Genomic DNA, 22,003 nt, shown 5'->3' with positions numbered 1-22,003 from the left:
CTGGGATCGAGCCCCACATGGGGCTCCCTGCTCAGTGGGGAGCTTGCTTCTCCCTCTCCCTCTGCCCCTCCCCTACCCACCTCATCCCCCACTCATGCTCTGTCTCTCTTAAATAAATAAATACTTCTTTCGCTTCTTCTGCCCCACCTGCTTGTGCACTCTCTCTCTCTCAAATAAATAAATAAAATACTTTAAAAAAAAAAAAGGTTAAAAAGGAATCTGTCTTGGATTAAAGGAACATATCAGGACCGAAGCAGGAAAAATAAAAACATAATCCCAATGAAACATATTATAATGAAATACCAAATCATCAAAAACAAAGAAAAAAAGTTTCAAGAGCCACCAGATTATTTATCAAAGAATGGCAATCAAAAAAAAAAAAAAAAGAATGGCAATCATACTAGAAAAGACAGACTTAAGCACAGAAGTCAAAGACAAGGGAGTGATATTTCAAAGTTCTGAGGGGGAAAACAACTGTCTCCCTAGAGTTCTATCCCACGGATGCCATCGCTCAAGACTGAGAACAAAATCAAGATGTTTTCAGATGAGTAAATTTACTACTTACAGACTTGCGTGAAATGCCTGGATAGAATGTTCTATAGGAAGACTGGATGTGAATGGTATGCCAGAAGCACATGGTAAACACATGGGTAGTCTTAATCAGCGCTGACTGTAAATAATAATGACAACAATAAGACTGGCTAATGAGGTGGAGGTCAGGGAGAGGAGAGAGACCACAGTAAATGGAAAACACAGAATAAGATAACAGAAAAAAATTCAATGGATCATAACATAAACATAAATAGATCACATTTGTCTATTAGATTATGATTCCATTTTACAAACTCCAGCTCTACTCTTTGTGGCTTACATCTTCACTAATGAGAAGTTAGTCTGCTGTCATTCTTGTCTTTGTTACTCTGTAATGTGACCTTTTCCTCTGGCTGCCTATGAGATTTTTTTAATTGCTGGTTTTAATAAATTTGATTATGAAATTATAGTGGCACTTATCTCCAAATTGATCTATAGATGTAACAAAACCATAACCAACTTTTTATAAGAGTTTTTTTGGGTAGAGATTGATAAGTTTAGGCAAAATTACGGATCAATGAAACAGAACAGAGTCCAGAAAAAAATCCACATATATATGATAGATTGATTTTTGACAAAAGTACAAAGGCAGATCAGTAGAGAAAAACTAGTCTTTTCAACAAAAGTTGCTGAAGCAACTGAATATGTATTCACAGTTCAAAAATGAGCTTCAATCTATACCTTACACCATAGACATAAATTAAATGGATCAGAGACCCAGAGGAAAGAACTGAAACTACAAAACTTCTAGGAGAAAACATAGGAGAAAATCTTAGAGGCCTTTGGTTTTGGCAGAGATTATTTAAATAAAACACAGCAGCACAAACCATAAAAGCAACTCCTCTCCTTCCCCCACATCCCTCTACCTGTTTCAGAAAACCACTGGTCTGTTTTCTATCTATGGAAGAGTTTCATTTTTTTAGAAAGTTCATATAAATGGAAACAAAAATGGATAATCTTTTGTGTCTGAGTTCTTTTGCTTAGAATGTTTTGTTTTGTATAAAGATTTATTTATTTATTTGAGTGAAAGCGTTCACATACATGCATGCATGAGTCGGGGGAGGGGCAGAGGGAGAGAATCTTCAAGCAGACTCCCCCTAAGCACAGATCCCGTGGCAGGGCTGGATCTCACAACCCATGAGATCATGACCTGAGCCAAACCCAGTCAGATGCTTAACCAACTGAGCCACCTAGGTGCCCCTTGGTTAGAATTTTTTTGAGCTTCATTCTTTTTGCATCAGTAGTTTTGTTTGTTTGTTTAATCCCAAGTACTATTCTACTGTATGGATACGTTCCCTATTCTGTTTATCCATTCCCCAGCTAATGGACTTTTGGGTGGTTTCCACCTTAAGGTCATTGTGAATAATTTTTCTATGAATAGTCACAAGTGAAGGAGTACAAGTCTTTGTGTGGACATTAGTTTTTTGTTCTTCTTGGAGTTTTTCATTTCCCTAGAAGTGGAATTGTAAGATCGTATGGTAAGTGTATCTTTATTCAATCAACTTCAAAAATGATTTACAAACTGGGTGACTGGGCACTCAGGAGGGCATTCGATGGGATGAGCGCTGGGTGTTGTACTATATGTTGGCAAATTGAATTTAAATTAAAAAATGTAAAAAAAAATTTACAAAGTGGCTCCTATTACTTTACATTCCACCAAAAATGTAATAGTGTTTCAGTTTCTCCATATCCTCATTGATACTTGTTATTATCTGTTTTGAGCAGAGCCATTTTAGTGGGTGTATAGTAGTATCTTATTTGATTTTAATTTCACTTCCCTACTGATGTTGAGTATCTTTTCATGTATTTATTAATCATTCATATATCATTTTTGCTGGCTAGTCAAATATTTGTTCTTTTAAGAAATGAGTTTTCTTGTACTAGCTCTGATGGTATGATCCCTTTATATATTCTGTGAGTCCTTTGTTAGATACATAATTTGCAAAAATTAACTCCAACTCCGTAGTTTATTGTTTTTTCATTTTTAAGGTAGCTTTTGAAGAATACAAGTTTTTTTTTTAAATTTTGATGAATTTTTGCATACCAATTTTTTCTTTAATATATCATACATTTGGTATCATGTAATAAATCTTTATCTTCCCTAAGGAGACTCTACAGAATTTCTCCTATATTTCTCTCTAGAAGTTTTATAGCTTTCGTTCTTATATTTAGATCAATGATACATTTTGAATAATTTTTTGTGTATGGAAATGAGGCTTTTTTTGTTTTGTTTGTCTTTGAGTACATGGATAGTCAATTGTTTCTGCACTATATGTTGGACAACAAATACAACAAAGAAAAAGACCAAAGAGAGAGAGAGAAGGGAGAGACTGTCTTTATACACAAGACAGATTGAACAGTTGTATATAAACATAATTATAGTCTGGAAGATTTTATACTACCTCAGGATCTTTTGTAAGAGAGTAGAAGCATTTTCTTGGCTCTCATCTCATGTTGGCTAAAGATTTTTCCTTTGGGCACTAAACCTTCATACTTTCAGATTGCATATATGTGGACACTGAACATTTCCGAGTTCTACACCATGAGGTCAACAGCAAAGCCCCAGGACACTATGCAAGAGACTACAACCTGGGCCTGAAGCAAGATGCTTGCAGGCTGCACCCGCATGGAGCTGGTCGGAGCCGTGAGAGCTGGTCACCATGGCTGGAACGAAGGTCAGGTAAACCAAGGGATCTTGCAGTGATGCACAAGAAGTGTCCAACACAACGTCTCTTCTCTCTCCCTCCAAAAGAGGATCTGTAGTTGCCGGAATATTTTCCTGGACCACAAAGTGACCAAATGCAAAGGTGGTATGGTGGAAATCCGATTGCACAGCGACAATTGTGTGAAGCAAATGGTCTGTGTCATAGCTGGGAAGACAGCTGTGTTAGCTCCAGGAAGCAGAGATTAACCTCAGCAAGGGAGGCCACGGAGAGATTGGGGGCAAGACCACAGGGCAGTGTCAGCAGCAGCAACACCTCTGAGCCCTTGGCATAATCAACGTCTGTCCAAGGCTCCCTGTTGAGCGCCGTGGGAACCAGCAGCAGTTGTGCCAAGTACGGAGCAGGAAGGTCCTGGGGAACTGAGGGCACTGAATCTCCACTTTCAAGACCACTGTGGGCATTTGGGGGCTTCATTCTTTAAGCACATCAGGCAGGCAATGCCTCGCATCTCAGGTGTTGTGGGAATGAGAATGACACCCCCCGCCCTTGTGGAAAAGGAGGTTGGCTGAGGTGGAAGCAGGGACAGTGCTTCCTGCCACTGGGGAAGACTAGATGGTATCTCCCCTCTCAGACCTGGGGGAGTCAGAGAGATCCGAATCCTCGAACGGAAGAGTGAAACTGAGCTTGAGGGATGAGTGATGGATGATCAGTGATGGTCTGATCCCAGGGTTATACTCAAAACAACCTAGGCAGAGTTGGGCACTAATTACTAAGAACAGATGCTAGCCGTAAACAATCAGTGGGTCATAACACTGACAGACACTGGCCCTGACCCAGGCCTTGTGTGTCAGCTAATGCCGCTTACAGGAAGGGTAACATTAGGTGACAGATTTCCTCCTGTGTGCCAACCTTGATCTGTCTATTTATAGCTACTGCTCAGAGTGCTGCGTTGAGACAAATTCTAGTGGCTATATCCCAGCTTCATGGGCAAGACCACTGTGGTCAGTGATGAACTAGTGACGTCTGCTATGGTCACAGGGCTGGGAATGTCAGCACTTGGGCTGTGTTACAGACTAACTGCCCTCGGGTTAAATGTTTACATTCAACTCATCTTACGAACATTTATTGGTCATAAACTGTGTGGTGGCCCCTTGTTAAATACAAAGTTGATACAAACATGAAAAAAGCACAATTTCTATGCTAAGGAAGATCTCAATCTAGTTCGGAAGATAGACATGTAAACAGAAAATTTTCATACGAATGATAATTGCATCAATAGAGGTATACACAAGGATCATAAAAACATAAAGGGGGATGCCTGGGTGGCTCAGCAGTTAAGCGTCTGCCTTCAGCTCAGGGCATGATCCTGGGTCTGAGGATCGAGTCCCGCATCGGGATCCCTGTGAGGATCCTGCTTCTCCCTCTGTCTATGACTCTCTCTCTCTCTCTCATTCTCTCTCTCTCGCTCTCATGAATAAATAAATAGAATCTTAAAAAAAAATGAACACAATGTTAGTAGAATTTTCCAGGTATATTAATTTAAATGGAGTCCTACATGACTAAAATCATAGAGTTCATATAAAGAAAAGAGAAGAATTAGGGCAGAAAATACCCACTTTCTAAACTTCCCTGCATAAAGTACAGAAGGCATGGGAAAGGAACACGTGGAGTCATCACCATCTTCATCATCCGAGCCTGTCTACATTTGGAGGGTATTTGTTACCTTAGGTCTAGGGCAACTGGTGGCCAACAAGTAAGCTTCCAGTTCTCACACAAGTATGTTTTCTATAAATTGGTCCACACATTCCAAAGGTTTTGTGGATTCTAGGGCAGGTGGAACTGCCATCACACTGGGGTGCACAACTCCAGGGTGGGCTGTTTGTCACTTGTAGGCAGTGGAGGAGAGAGAGCTGGGGAACAGAGGAACTGGTTTAATAAAATTTCTTTAATTCTCAACTCCCTTAAAAAGAGAAATATAGAGATGGAAAGAAATCACTAAATCTACTGACTCTTTAAGTGAAGGCCTTGGAAAGCAGCAGTTTTTTTGAAGCACATGAGATCAGAACTAAACATAGTCAATTCCACCCAGTGGAGGGCGGGGAAAGGCACATTGTCTTCAGTAAGACCAAATGTGACTACATTCAGTTATCCCTTTTTTTCCACTCTGGGTATAGAGAGGAGCCAAGGGTTCTGACTCTGCTTTTCCTGGCACATCCCAGCTGAACAGTGGGCTCCATGGACCATCTATGCCAACCTTCACTTTGAGTGGAAGGAAGAAGATGCGTGAGGAAACCAAAGCCCAGAGAGGTCAAAACTTGTCCCAAATCATTAATTCATTCATTTCACAGATATTTGAGAGCATCAGTCTGTGCTGGGTTCTGTGCAATACCTGAAGGACCACATTATAGAAGCCAATTCCAGAGTAGAATCTATAATCTTAAATACCAAGATCGGGGTTTTTTTCTACCACCGCTCTCCACCCTGCAAGTCCTATCTGTGGGTATTGAAGGCACAGGAGAATTTTATTCCAGGCGACCTGGGCTTTCGGGGCAGCAGGACAGAGATAAGCAGCACAGCCTCTGCCCCAGGTGAGGGAGAGGCTCTGACATTGCTTGGATACTGAAGAGAATAGAATTGAGCATAGCTTAGAAGATTCTCCTTGATTTGGAAGGGAACGAAGAGTCAGTCCAGAAGGAGAGGGACCTCCTGCATTTCAGAACACCATATGGGGGCAGGACCTCAGGGGAATGGCCTGGATGGTACACCAGAAGGGGTTGTGCCTGGAGTCCATGGGTCCCAGGCCCAGTAAGCCTATTCTGGGCTCGCTCATTATGGAAGTCATGGCCTCAGCCAGGCTTTCAGGGCTATAAGAGCTCAGACCCAAGAACAGGAGGCTATCCCCCAGCACTGGCCAGCCTGAGACTGGAAGACCTTCACAGGACCCTGAGAGGGTCAGGTTGAAAGAACCATAATAATGACCAATATTAAATTTTTAACAATCTCTAGAGAATGGGAGCTGGAGAATTTGCTTTTTAAAAATGAAAGCATCCATTGTCTCTTGATGTGATCCATATTAATAGAACCAAGCTAGTTTACTTAGACCAGGGTTTTTCAAGCTATATGGTGAGGTGCACTAATAGGTCATGAAATCAATTTAGTGACTCTTGACCAACCATTTTTCATTAAATGGAAGAGAAAGGAAAAGAAAATATCCCAGTGCCGGTTTAGGATTTTTTTTTTTCAGTTACAGGTCAGTATGTGTATATAGGGTAGCAAGGTAAATATATTTTATATTCTGGGTCACGGTCAAAAAGCTTAAGAGGCATTGAACTAGACCACATCACTTTGAGTGAATAACACCCTGGCAGCCAGCCACTCATATACTCTCTCCTGTTTCTAGAGGAGGAAATAGACGGGCTAAGGCTTCCCAACCCTGGATCCTTGAGTATTGAGGATATTACGAGCTATTTTCAGTAATCATAACCAGCATTTACTAAACATATCCTGGACAAGGGGCATCCACGACACTTCATCTCCATCTTCTTGTCAGGGTCACTTATGCATATGTATTCAGTGGAAGAGCTGGATTTTAAATCCAGGTTCTTCTAACGTCCTAACAATGCCCTTTCCAATATACTGCACCAAGCTCCCCATCCTTCAAGCATTCAGAAGTCTTATTGAAATATAGAAGAGCCGACAAGAAGGCTACTCAGCCCAAACAGAACAGGCTCGAGAATATTTTGTCGAGTTGGCTGATGGATGTAAAAAATCAAGTCACAGAGAATGTGTGTGCAGAATTCTATAAATCACCTAGCAAAATTAAAACAGCAGGTGGTATCTGGTGTCTGTTCCTCAGAGTTCTCAGGTACAGTAAGTCATTCTCCTAACACAACAGGCCACTTAGGATTGGCCTAATCGTGCCTATTGGCTGCTTCTTTCTGGATATTTCCATGGGCACCGGAGCCTATGTTTTGCCATCTCCTGCTTCTTCCTGTCCTGTTGTGGCTTCATCCGCTAGCTCTCCCCTACTGCCCCATTTCCTCACATCAAAACGCCTTCCTTTTCCCCTGAGCATCTGTCCCTCTCACTCTAGACCTAGTCTCGTCAACTTATCTGGTTTCTCTCTTCTGGTAGAAAAAGAAGAGCTTAGAGTCAAATCTAATGGCCCATCAGGGTGCATTTTTGTATTAACCGCAGGCTGTCTCATCCTTTATCCTTATTTTTATTTTTGCTCTCCTACTTCAGGATTATGTTTTTTTAATAATAAATTTATTTTTTATTGGTGTTCAATTTGCCAACATACAGAATAACACCCAGTGCTCATCCCGTCAAGTGCCCCCCTCAGGGCCCATCACCCATTCACCCCCACCCCCTGCCCTCCTCCCCTTCCATTACCCCTAGTTCATTTCTCAGAGTTAGGAGTCTTCATGTTCTGTCTCCCTTTCTGATATTTCCTACCCATTTCTTCTCCCTTCCCTTCTATTCCCTTTCACTATTATTTGTATTCCCCAAATGAATGAGACCATATAATGTTTGTCCTTCTCCGACTGACTTACTTCACCCAGCATAATACCCTCCAGTTCCATCCACGTTGAAGCAAATGGTGGGTATTTGTCATTTCTAATGGCTGAGTAATATTCCATTGTATACATAAACCACATCTTCTTTATCCATTCATCTTTCGATGGACACTGAGGCTCCTTCCATAGTTTGGCTATCGTGGCCATTGCTGCTAGAAACATCGGGGTGCAGGTGTCCCGGAGTTTCATTGCATCTGTATCTTTGGGGTAAATCCCCAACAGTGCATTGCTGGGTCATAGGGCAGGTCTATTTTTAACTCTTTGAGGAACCTCCACACAGTTTTCCAGAGTGGCTGCACCAGTTCACATTCCCACCAACAGTGCAGGAGGGTTCCCATTTCTCCGCATCCTCTCCAACATTTGTGGTTTCCTGCCTTGTTAATTTTCCCCATTCTCACTGGTGTGAGGATTATGTCTTCTTGCTGTAGTCTTTGTATCTCTGTAAGCCACCTTGAAGCCATTTTGGAACAAGATAAGGATGGAAATAATTTTTTTTTAACCTACAAATAGAGATAGCTTCATGTCCCAGTTTTTCCAAGTCGGTAATGTCTTTCTTCCTGTGTTTCATGTAGGCTTGGTGGAACAGGTCTCTGGCATGGAAAATTACTGAGTCACCCCAACTATCTACAGTCATGGATCCATGAGGAGTCTGTTCTGTTTTGACAATTTGGCATCTTTTTTCCCCTGGCCCCAGAACAGTTATGTCCAGAATCATCCAAGAATTTTTTTTCATCCAAAAATTGAATAGACGATCCCAGCCTGAGAACTAACGCTCACCTGGCTGATTCCAAAACAACCTCATCCTCGAGTTTTGTTCTTGTTTATTATTTTAATGATGTACCTTCAAAAGTACACTGATGAGATTCATCATAGGGTTTTTGCCCTTAGCTCCGAGTAGAGGATGTTTATTAAAGGAAGAAGGAAATCCATAGGACAATTAAAAAGAAGGAGACAGCAAGAGCACAGTTCCTCAGTATCTAGGAACTGTAGACTCACTGTACACTCACTGGGGGGAAATCCCACTGCTTCCTGCACATGTGTCTTCCACCCAAACTGCTCAAAGTTGCCCCAGTGGGTAGCTGGGTTGCTCACACAGCCCTGAGCCATCCAGCAAATAACCATTGTTTACCAAGTTTCTGCTATGTCCTAGGGAAAAAAAAAAAATGGTGCTTCAGTTTATATTTCTAAGCAGGGGAATCTTTTTTAAAAATGAAACATGACACTTAATTTCAATATATAAAAAGGTGCTTGTTGGTGATGGGGGTGGACAGTTGGAAAGGGAAAGGGAAAGCATCACTGTGACTGGACTATTTCATTCATTCATTCACTCATTCACTTGGCATTTATTCCCACTTGGAGAGTCTCCTCCTTCCAGAATCCTCCAGAAAATTTGTGTTCAGTGTTCACAAATCAACATTCCCTTGGAATGTGAAAGGACTTTATAAAGGTCTTTCTGGACCAGCCTACTCTTGACCTGGGCCCGTGAGGCCAATTAAAGACCATGGACAGGGGATCCCTGGGTGGCTCAGCGGTTTATCACCACCTTTGGCCCAGAGTGCGATCCTGGAGTCCCGGGATCGAGTCCCGCATCGGGCTCCAGGCATGGAGCCTGCTTCTCCCTCTGCCTGTGTCTCTGCCTCTCTCTGTCTCTGTGTCTATCATGAATGAATGAATAAAATCTTAAAAAAAAAAAGACCATGGACAATCACACATTGTATACTGCACAAGCACCTTTCATGTATTTATTTATCATGACAATCTGGCAGATGGGAGTACAAATCTTTTACGAACAAAATTAAATGTATCATCACAATTTTCCCGACAAATAGAAACACAATTGTTTGAAGAGGATGTGCCTTTCCGCATTAGCATAAAGGTACTACACCATTCCCAGTTGGTGTGCCTCCCCAGATTTGCTTGCTCTGATCCCTAGGCCCCAGCTCCTTGCTCCAGGAACAGCCACAATTGTGTCACTACCAGCCAGCATGGCTTCCTGTCTTGCCTCTCTTGGTCAGTGGAGGCCACCCTAGCATCCACTGTGGGTGAGGGCCACAGCCCCAGCACCCTGAGTGTGAACCAAACAGACTCCAGAGGTTCTAACTGTCCTGGTGGCTGCTTAGAGGGACCAAGTAACAGGTAACATACACACAAACACAGGGGGTTAATGCCCCCAGGGAGTGCACTTTGGCAATGAGAGGAGATAGAAGGAGCTGATAGATCAACTGCTCAATCATGTTCCCACCCCAATGGCTATCTGAAGAGCAATGATCCCATACAGCTTCTACAGAATGTCCTGTGTGCACCTGCTCTCTTCCTTGTGAGGCCAGGGCTGACTCTGAATCACACCTCCTTTCATTTGCTTTCCCTCCTTCCTTGCCTCCCAGTCCTTTCCCTGAACCCCCAAGCCCTGGGATTCCCTACCTGCCACCCATAGAGTATGATGGCACTGTTGTCTAGGGAACCTGGGTGGAGGCTGTCACTGCTGGTCTAGTAGCCTCCCTGGACCGGTCTGCACTTAAAAATATACATAGAGGGCAGCCTGGGTGGCTCAGTGGCTTAGCGCCGCCTTCAGCCCAGGGTGTGATCCTGGAGTCCCATGTCGGGCTCCCTGCATGGAGCCTGCTTCTCCCTCTGCCTGTGTCTCTGCCTCTCTCTCTCTCTCTCTCTCTCTCTCTCTCTCTCTCTCTCCCTCTGTGTGTGTGTGTCTCATGAATAAATAAAATCTTTAAATATATATATATATATATATATATATATATATATATATATATATAAACACACACCAGATTCCAACACGCTGAAAAGCAATTTGGATCTTCACAGATGTATTTTTAAAGATACTTAAGGAGAAGGGAATTTGCACCATAGTCCACATGGAAACTCTCCCCAAACTCCCATTTCTATATCACCCCTCCCCAAGTTTCACTTCCCATCCCAGCTGCCCAAATTTTCCTGCAGTACCTCCAGCCCCTTAAGACCTTGTCAGCCTTTCTCCCACCGAGCTAGAAATCTGTGAATTTTCCTCTCCCTTCTGTCACCACACCTGTATTATACAAATTTCTCATTTGAATGGTCCCCCTCCCCACCCACTGCCAAGAAAGTCCTGCTAGATGACCTTGTGGAGGAAGGCTTCCCCTTAGGAGGGTAACAGGACCGCGATGGATGAGAATTATAATCCAGGTGTGAATCACTTAATCCTATTATTACTTGTATTGCTACTATCCATCCACATCTTCTTACCCATTTGACCTTGAGGCCGGGACGGGTGCTGGAAAGAGGGCAGGCGGGATCTAAGGGAGCAGAGGGTGGCGGTGGCCCCGCGAGCCCCCAGCTGCACCCGCGAGGGCTGGACCAAGCAGCCCAGCCTCTGAGCCCCAGGGTCCCTTCCCAGGCCAGGGCTTGCCACCTGCACGCGGGGGGTCTGCCCCCCCCCCCATCTCCTGGGGGCACCTAAAGCGCAGACAGGAAGGAAACGACTGGAGCAGCTGGAGGACACGCAGCAGGGCCCGGCCCGCGACGAACTGGCGGGGGGCGGGGGGGGGAGCAGCCCCCCCCGCCCCCCAGGCCCTTCCGTCCGCACCCGCGCTGACTGGTCACCCAGCAGAGGATGCGCCCCGCTCCTCGTCGGCGGAAAACCGGGCGGTCTCCGGTCGGGAGACCTTTAAACAATAAGCAATCGTCCCCCTCCAAGCGCAGCTTCCCTCTGATGCAGCCGGAGATCAAAGGCCACAGGCGCTGCTGCCCAGGACGGGGAGCCCCCGGGTCGGGTCTCGGTGGGGACCGGCCGCGAAGGCAGAAGAGCCTTCCTCGTGGGCGCCGCCAGCCCAGCGCCCGCCGCTGCTCGGGGCCTCTCCCCGCGGCCTTGGGCCACCGCGGCCCTGGAAGTGACCAGCGCATCCCTCCCCGCCTCCCTCCCGACTCCCTGGAGCGCGCCTGGAGGAGCCTGGAGCGCGCCTGGGCGGGGGGCGGGGGCGCAGAAGTGGGCCTTCTTGTTTTTTCCCCTTTTTAAAGATTGTATTTATTCATGAGAGAGAGAGAGACAGAGAGAGGCAGGGACACAGCAGAGGGAGGAGCAGGCTCCGTGCAGGAGCCCGACGTGGGACTCGATCCCGGGCCTCCAGGGTCAGGCCCTGGGCTGAAGGCGGCGCTAACCGCTGGGCCACCCGGGCTGCCTCAGTGGGGAATCTGCTCCGATTCTGTTTCTCCCTCTCCCTCTACCCCTCCCCTTGCTTTTCTCTCTCTATCAAATAAATAAATAAAATCTTACCAAAAAAAGAATTCTTCCACCCTGTCCACATTCCTCACAGTCCCCATGAGTAACCATTTGTGTTACTTTCTTATATATCCGTTTAATGTTTCTTTATGCAAATACAGACAAAAGTAAATATATCAACATGATAGATTAACGCCTCCCCACGCACAAAGATGTCCTGGAGCCTCTGGAACCTGTGACTCTGCTACTTTTTGTGGCAAAAGGAGCTTTGCAGATGTGATTAAGTGAAGAATCTTTAGATGTGGAATCATTCAAGTGGGCCCAATGTCATCCTTATAGGAGGAAGGCGGGAGGGCCAGAAACAAGAAAGGACACAGTGGCTGGAAAGTGCTACACTGCTGGCTAAGAAGATGAAGGAAGGAGCTGTGAGCCAAGGAACTCGGGCAGCCTCCAGAAGCTGGAAATGGCAGGGACACAGATTCTCCCCTGAAGCCTCCAGAAGGAATGTAGCCCTGTCGATCCATTTTAGACTTCTGACCTCCAGAACCGGTAGAAAATAAATGTTGTACACTGCTAAGTTTGTGGTAATCTGCGACAGGAACAACAGGAAATGGACACAACTTATCTTCACCCTTTTCTTAAATAAAAATTAGCACACCTTGGATAGGTGCAAAGTCTTGGTGCGGTTTTAGACTTTAGTAACTTCAGGAGTGCAAATACTATAAACTTACAAACAACATTATTTGAAAGTTTCATTATTTGAATCTCTTTTACTCTTGGTTAGTTATGTGAATTTTATATAATATATAATTTTATTTATTTTTTTTTAAAACAGGTTTTATTTTATTTTATTTTATTTTAATTTTTATATATTTGTGATAGTCACAGAGAGAGAGAGAGAATGAGGCAGAGACACAGGCAGAGGGAGAAGCAGGCTCCATGCACCGGGAGCCTGATGTGGGATTCGATCCCGGGTCTCCAGGATCGCGCCCTGGGCCAAAGGCAGGCGCCAAACCGCTGCGCCACCCAGGGATCCCTTTATATAATATATAATTTTAATTTTGTTTCGGTATCTCTGATTGAAGATAATGAACACTGACTGAAATAAAAGCATTAATGTTAAAATTTATTATTCCAAATTCACAGGGCTAAATAAGTGAATAAGAAATGCACACAATAAAGGGGCGCCTGGGTTGCTCAGTTGGTTATGGCTTCAGTTCGGGTCATTAGTCTCCTGTTAATGGACAGTTGGGTTGCTTCTAATCACAGAGAGTGCTACTGTAAATAATCTTGTACATATATCATTTTATATGTGTGCAGGGAGATCTGTAGAGCACATTACCAGAAATGGGAATATGTGAGTGAAATAAGTCAATCGGAGAAGGACAATCATCAAATGGCTTCACTTATACATGGAAAATAAGAAATACTGAAAAGAATTATAAGGGAAAAGAGGGAAACTGAGTGGGGAAAAATTAGAGAGGGAGACAAACCATGAGAGACTCCTAACTCTGGGAAACAAACAAAGGGTTGTGGAAGGGGAGGTGGGCAGGGGGATGGGGTAACTGGGTGACAGGCACTGAGGAGGGCACTTGATGGAACAAGTACTGGGTGTTATACTATATTTTGGCAAATTGAATTTAAACTTAAAAAATTTTAAAGAAATGGGAATATGGAGTCAAACCTACTTTTTTCACAAGAGTAGGGTGTGGCAGATTGTTAGCAAAGATGCTTATCCTAATCCCTCCCATCTCTGTGCACACACCCTCTTGCAATGTAACTTTGCTGCTCCTGTCATCAAGAGGTAGTGTTTGTTTCACCACCCCTGGAATCTAAGCTGGCTTGTGACTTCTGGCTAACAGAAGGTGGAGAAGGTGATATTGTAGGATTTCCAAGCCTAAGCTTGCAGCAACTTCTCTCTTTCTCCTCAGAACCATGAGTCCTCATGAAGAAACTTGGGCTAGCCTCCATGAAGCAGAGACCAGTGGAAAGAGGCACAGCCACCTGCCAGCACATGAGAAAAGAGCCCCAGTGGCACTAACGAATGATTACAGACACATAAGTGACCTCAGAAGAGACAGCAGGAATGCCAACCAAAGCCAGCCCAATCACCACCCCAAAGGCCTACTGTTGTACAAAGCTACTCATTTTTTAGGGGATTTATTATGCAACAATAGACATCTGATGCCTCAGGAAAGTAGTTTTTCTTAATAAGACTGATTTTGAAGTGATGTACAGTATGTTAACCAAAGAAACCAATAACCAACTTTTAGAGCAGTCTGTGGACACTCAGAAGTTTTCTGAGCAAGTCCTGTTCAGCTAGTCTTGGGGTTTAACTGTAGGTATTGTAACTATTCAGATATACCCCAACCCTGAGCATGACCAAAAAAACTGGCTGGCCCACCAAACTCTCTCACTTTCAGAGATAATAAGGTTTTAGTATATGTCAGAGCAGTGGCTGCATTGAGGGATTCTGCTCCGTGAGGCATTACATTTCACAATTGGACAATTTCTATTGTTAAAGGAATAAACTCCACACCTACATCATCCCTTCTGGCGCATGCTAAGGCTTTTCTCAGTTCAAGAAAGGAAAGTGAAGAGTCTGAAAGTGCCCTGGTTAGCTTAATCTGGCTCAAAGGAAATAGTACATTTGATTTCAATTCATCAACTAGTACACCAGTATTTTTCAAGGTCAAGAAAATCAATTTAATGTGTTGCAACCAACATTTTTAAACTATATTTTTATGCCCACGTTCATAATAGATTATTCACAATAATCAAAATGTGGAAGCAACCCAAATATCATCAGCAGATGAAGAGATAAGCAAAATGTATATACATACAATGGAATATTATTCCATCTTGAAAAGGAAGGAAATTCTGACACAAGCTACGTATAGATGAATCTTGAGGACATTTTGTCAAGTGAAATAAGCCAATCACAAAAAAAAAGGCTGCATGATACCATTTATATGAAGTACTTAGGGTAGTCAAATTCATAGGTACAAAAGGTAGATATGAAAAGTACTTGTCAAAGGCAGAGAGATAGGGAATGGGAGATTATTGTTTAATGGGACAGAGTTTCATTTTGGGATAATGAAAAATGTCTAGAGATGGATGGTGGTGATGGGTATACAATGTGAATGTAATTAATGCCACAGAACTGTATGCTTAAAATTGTCAAAATGGTAAATTGTCTATTATGTATATTTTACTTAAATAAAAAATAACTACAATAAAATGAAATAGAATAGAATCAAACAGAATAAAATAGAATTTTCACTGTGAAAATTCATCAAGCTCCTCATTTACCATCATGCATGCTTCTATATATTTGCTATGCTTCACAAAAGAATTATTAAAAACCAGAATAAAATAGAAAATGTCAGAGTAGCCTGCCCTTAATGAAGGTAAGTGTTGTTTTGTAAAACTTTTATTATAGTTAGGTGTATGTGTGTGTAGTGAATCATGATGTAAAATGTATTTCTGATTGTGGTTTTTAAAAATATTGGGAAAACATTATGCTAGGGGCTAGTCTCCATTTCCCATTGTTGTGGCTCCTTCCTTTTAGAATTTGATATGCTTTTCCCAGTGGAAAGGGATTTAATTTTATTTATTCAAGCAGAAAAATCCTTTCCCTGGGCTCTTCTCTTCGTCATATTCATTTTTCTCCATCTGACTGCTCATGGTAACTAGATTTCATATGGTAGATTAGCCAGTAAAGTCATGTACAGACATTCTATCATCTTGCTCACAGAAGCATTAGCATACATTGTGATGAGAAATGATGATGCGGCTTTATGCTTCAACCCAGAAAAACTAGAGTTTCCTTAAGGCATAGAGTGTTTGGATTTAAAAAGCCCTTGGTGGTTATGGCTTCTAATCTTCTTCCACTCATAGGCATGCTTTCTATAATATCCAAAACAGTGGGCTGTTCGTCTTATGTCTACACATTTCCAATTACAGTAGCGCACCTCAATTCATTGTGGAGTAGCCTCCATTGTGGAAAGTGTGCAAATGCAGTTACCTGGCAGAATTGGGTAGCAAATCACTCTGGAGCCTGTAGAGACATCTCCAATCACCTAACAGGTTCTTGGCCATATTTAGTACCCACATTTCAAAGGCATCCTTCATGGAGAGTGTGTACTGGCTAATGAGTGCACTTTATTATTTTGCTGTTTTGTGCAGTTATTCCAACACCATTTATTGAAGAGACATCATCTTTTCCCCTTGTATTTTCTTGCCTCCCTTGTTATAAATCAATTGATCATATATGCATGAGTTTATTTCCGGGATCTCTATTCTGTTTCATTGATCTGTGTGTCTGGTATTTTGTTTGTGTGTTTGTGTGTTTGTTTGTTTGTTTGTTTGTTTGTTTGTTTGTAGTAGGCTCCACACCCAGAATAGAGCCCAACATGAGACTTGAACTTACAATCCTGAGATCAAGACATGAGTTGAGATCAAGAGTTGGACTTGATCATGAGTCAACATTAAAAGTGTAACTGACTGGGGATCCCTGGGTGGCTCAGCAGTTTAGCGCCTGCCTTTGGCCCAGGGCGCGATCCTGGAGTCCCAGGATCAAGTCCCACGTCAGGGTCCCGGCATGGAGCCTGCTTCTCCCTCCTCCTGTGTCTCTGCCTCTGTCTCTCTCTCTCTCTCTGTCTATCATAAATAAATAAATAAATCTTTAAAAAAAATAAAAATAAAAATAAAGTGTAACTGACTAAGCCACCCAGGTACCCCTTTTAAGATTTTCAATTAATCTCCACACCAAACAAGGGGCTCAAACTCTTGTTTGATCCTGAGATCCTGAGATCCAAAGTCAAATGCTCCATTGACTGAGCCAGCTAGGCACCCCTATCTATGTGTCTGTTTATGCCAATCCCATACTCTTTTGATTACTGTTATTTTGTAATATAGTTTGAAATCAGGAAGTGTAATGCCTCCAGCTTTGCTCTTCTTTCCCAAGATTCTACCTCATAGTCCCACCACTGCCCTAAAATTATACAAACAGCACCAATAATACCCCACTTCTTCAATTTACTGATCATGGTCTAGACATGTAGTATTTGCCCAAATTTCTTCTCTTTGAATACTTTTAATCTCTTGATAGGGACTATGTTTTATGTATACTGCTATATTGTTGCCTGCGGTGGAGCCTACCATGGTGAATGCATAATACATTTCCAGCTTTCACTATCTGAGTTAAAACTCAGTCTCTAAATAAAGAACTGATGACCACAAACTCAGTACCACATTGTTGTTTTTATGACGTCAACATACAAGCACAGACTTGGGAAATTCTGGGAACTTTTAAGTTTTTTTTTTTCTAATTATTCAGTAACCAAGGACTGTTCCTTGAGTACTTATAACTAACTCTGTTATCTATCCTAGATCATGGCCATTTCTCATTCTATAAAAATTAGTACTTTCTATTTCTTGGTAACATTAATTTCAATGTAGTGATTAAAAATCTTAATGAAATTATTTCTTATGCCCACATACTACCCATAGTAGTGACAGATATATTAGATATAATTGAAGGACTAATTTGTCTTGTGTAAATTAAAATCTCTATAATTCCCTCTTATGGACACTAGACTGTAAAACATGTGTCTACTAGTCATTCAGCTGTGTTAAGTCCTAAATGCTCTATGTACACTGAAGTATTTTGGAGAAGTGGAGACTTTGGAGCAGTGGGCCTATTACGTTTGTTCCCCATCTTCAGAATAGCAAAAGAGAGTGTCAACCTATGAAACAGGACACAAAGCAAGAGTAGGTATGGACCCCTTAGAGCAGTGTGAAAAGATAACAGTGGAAGCTTCCCATTGGCCTTCGCAAAGAATCATAGGAAATTAGAACTGAAAGAAGCAAGTCAGACCAGGAATAGCAAAGTAGAAATGATGGGAACTACTTGGCACTTTGGTAGCTGATTCTAATATACAGACTGAGGCTGATGATGAGGCTGGACCTGAGACGTATGGAAACAGAAAAAGGTGGAAGTGTCCTGCTGTAATCCTGGTGACAGCACATCACTAGAAGAGTCTGGACAGAGACTGGATTACCCAATGTGAGTCAACATTACTTTCATGCTTCTCACCCCTAATTCAGTAGTAGACAATTCTGGCTGAATTTGAAACCACTTTGAGCCTGAAAGTGAGTTTCAATAGTGAAATTGGAGACCTGACAACTTGACACAAATATGGATATCTTTGACTTAACTCTGTAGTCATAGCATGAACTCTGAGGAAGATGAGCCTTTTATTTATTTATATATTTATTTATTTATTTATTTATTTATTTATTTATTTATTTAAGAGAGAGAGCGCATGAGGGGAGGAAGAAGCAGAAAGGTGGGGGGAGGGAAGGGGAAACAATCTCAAGCAGACTCCAACTGAGCACAGAGCCCAATGCAGGACTCGATCTCATGATCCTGAGATCATGATCTGAGCTGAAACTGAGAGTCAGATGCTTAACCAACTGAACCACTCAGATGCCCTTAATGTTGAATCACTCTTGCATCCCAGGAAAAAAAATGCTACTTCAATTTGTGAATAATCCTTTTAAATGTGCCACTGAATTTGGTTTGTCAGTATTTTATTGAGGATATTTACATTCATCAGTAATATTGGCCTACAAGAAATATTCTTAACAACCAAATATATAGTTGTATAATTTGTCAATGAAAAAGTAAGATTTAAAACTTTTAAGTAATTTATTTTTTTAAGATTTTATTCATTCATGAGAGACACAGAAAGAGAGAGAGGCAGAGACACAGGTAGAGGGAGAAGTAGGCTCCATGCAGGGAGCCCGACGTGGGACTCAATTCCAGGTCTCCAGGATCATACCCTGGGCTGAAGGCTAAACCGCTGAGCCACCAGGGCTGCCCACTTTTAAGTGATTTAAATGGAATATCAATACCAGGTCTATTTATCTTGGGATTATAATATGGGAACAACTGAATAATATTAAGAAACTTCAGAAAAAAAGCAAAAATTAATAAAGGTAACATACTGTGATGAAATAGTGGATATAACTAATATTTGCATGATTAACTGCCTTTCACAAAAGAGAATATGAAGAATGTTGTTTGTTAGGTATTCCAGGAAACAATGTAATGTGAATGCTCCCAAAATCCTGGTAAGAATAAGTATTTCCAACTTAAAAAATCTTAAGGGGTATATGTGCCTGAAATCATAAACTAGTCATTATAAATTCATTAGCTTTCCCACCTAAAGACATTCTTGCTTGGTTGCAATCACTAGAGTGAAAGCAATGGAGAAAATTAAGAATGAAGAAGAATGACATATATGGCTCAAATCCCAGGATGTAGTAGTACTCAGTGAATGTTAGCTAGGCAGTGGTCTTATTCAACAATACTGAACAGCATCATTGGCCAGGGACCAGCAGATTTACTCATTTAGAAAGACCCTCTTAGATTCACCATCACTCACCCTTTCATCATTGGAAATGAAGAATCATCAATCAGCACAGAGACTGGTGGTGAAAAGAATAGTAATGCCAGGGCAACCCCGGTAGTACAGCGGTTTAGCGCTGCCTGCAGCCCGGGGTATGATCCTGAGGACCCGGGATCGAGTCCCACATCGGGCTCCCTGCGTGGAGCCTGTTTCTCCCTCTGCCTGTGCTTCTGCCTCTCCCTGTGTGTGTCTCTATGAATAAATAAATAAAATCTTAAAAAAAAAAAAAAGAATAGTAATGCCAAGCAAGGAATGAAAAGCAGAACAGGAAGATTTGGTAAGTTCAAATTAGTGGGGGAAGGGGAAGAAAGCATTCAGGCTAGCTATTTACCAAGTCAGTTCTTCTAGGGCACATAGTTGCTTCAACAGGAAATATTATTGACCCACAGCTCAAGATTGAATTCTCCCACTGCTGAGGCTTCATGATTCTGTACATAAGGGGCAGGTATTTTGCATTTTATTCAGGTAGGTAGAATTGTGAGAATCTTCAATTAAAACCATTTTAGTATTCTCTGTGACTTGCAGAAATGTTTTAAAAAATTTTTTTATTGGAGTTCAATTTGCCAACATATAGCATAACACCCAGTGCTATCCCATCCCATCAAGTGCTCCCCTCAGTGCCCGTCACCCAGTCACTCCCACCCCCCTCCCACCTCCCTTTCCACCACCCCCTGTTCATTTCCCAGAGTTAGGAGTGTCTCATGTTCTGTCTCTCTCTCTCTGATATTTCCCACTCATTTTTGGAGATGAGCCTTAATCAGAAATAAGGCACGATAGATAGAGAGGCATCAAGAATAATGATGTAATCATAATACAGAAAATGAACCGAGAAACCAGGAGACAAAATGTTGACCTCCAATGCAGGAAGACAAAATTGATTTTTCAGTGATGCCCTACAAGGTACTTTAACAAGATTTCTTAGGAGACAATGCACACCACCACAGATACTGCTGTTGGCCAGTATTCACTGGAGTTTTAGGTTTACCCATATTCCAAGAAATTGAAACACTTAAATGTAGTTTGAGAAAGAAGTTCAAGACCATTATGAGGCAGAAGTTAGGTCACGTTTGGGATTATTCACCTATCACTGGGAATGTAAAATGTGGACAGGAAGAAAACATGATGACTACCATTTGCTTCATCCATTTCAAATGTATGAAATCAGTGAATCATACAGTGATTCCTATCAGTGAATTCATGGGACTGCTACCACCTGATATTCCTCTGTTAGGGAGACAATGTTAGATGAACATTAATCTTGCAGCCCAAATTTCAGTTTGCTACTCCTGCAATTTATGCAGATAACACCCATTTGTTATAAATCCAAATTGAGGGACGCCTGGGTGGCTCAGCAGTTGAGTGCCTGCTTTTGGCTCAGGTTGTGATCCCAGGGTTCTGGGATCGAGTCCCACATCGGACTCCCCATGGGAAGCCTGCTTCTCCCTCTGCCTGTGTCTCTGCCTCTCACTCTATGTCTGTCATGAGTAAATAAGTAAAATCTTAAAAAAATAAAAATGAAAAAATAAATCCAAGTTGATGCGATATTAAGCTGACCTTTGACAATACTAATGGCAGAGATAACCCAACACAGTATTACCTACCAGAAAGATGGCAGCCTCTGCCGCATTACTATTAACTCTAATTCCATCCTTGTTTTCTGCTCCATTGTTTCATAAAGGAAGGAAAATTGAATTGTGGAAATGAAAACTTTGTTATAGGAAACGTATCTGACTCTAGAAGAATCTAGATACAAAGAATTTTACCTCTCCTAACTTAGCCCTTGAACCTAGGCATCTCAGAGACCTGGGGTTATTAAGTAGAGCAAGTATTAAATGTAGAAAAGATAGGTGAGGGGAGCCTGGGTGGCTCAATCGGTTAAGTATCCAACTCTTGATTTTGGCTCAGGTTATGATCTCAGGGTCATGAGATCAAGCCCCAAGTAGGGCTCTGCACTGGACACGGATCCTGCTTAAGATTCTCCTCTCTTCCTCTGCATCCCTGCCCCCCTCCAAAAAAAGTAGAAAAGCCAGGTGAAAAGACACAAAGTGGAAAAACACGGAGGGCCTTGTGACTCTTGAAAAATATTATCTTCCAATGTACAGCATCATTTTAGCTCCCTTGGTTACTCACATCAATTTTGGACACTGGAATTCCAGGAGTGAATATTTGTCATCATGAAGTCACAACCATGCATTATACTTTCTACTTTTCAGTAAAGGGATAAGTCACTGGGCAACTTAGGTGGATGAATTAAATTTCCAGCTACACTATCATTACGGAATAAGATTCTTAAGTTCATGAACTTCCAAGTGAAAATAATTACTCAGTTTATCTGCCCTATTGGCAAAGTTCAAATCCCAGCTCTCATACCCCTTCCATTAGATACACGATTTTCTTTCCAGCCTTTTTTTATCCTTCAAGGAATGTGAAGCTTGTGAAGCTTATCCTAAGAGTTTACATGCTCTTTATTAAGTTTCC

At 42.1% G+C, this 22,003-nt stretch overlaps 1 protein-coding gene across 1 annotated transcript in view; it reads right to left on the bottom strand.

Annotated features, from left to right (window-relative positions):
* Window positions 1–22,003, bottom strand: part of LOC140634956 (uncharacterized) — a 119,645-nt gene that overhangs the window by 5,784 nt on the left and 91,858 nt on the right. The gene's annotated exons all lie outside the window — the stretch shown is intronic.

The sequence above is a fragment of the Canis lupus genome, chromosome 6 (genome assembly GCF_048164855.1).
Source record: "Canis lupus baileyi chromosome 6, mCanLup2.hap1, whole genome shotgun sequence".
NCBI lineage: Eukaryota > Metazoa > Chordata > Mammalia > Carnivora > Canidae > Canis > Canis lupus.
The sequence above is the reverse complement of the archived record's forward strand: the minus strand, read 5'-3'. Positions and strand labels throughout refer to the sequence as shown.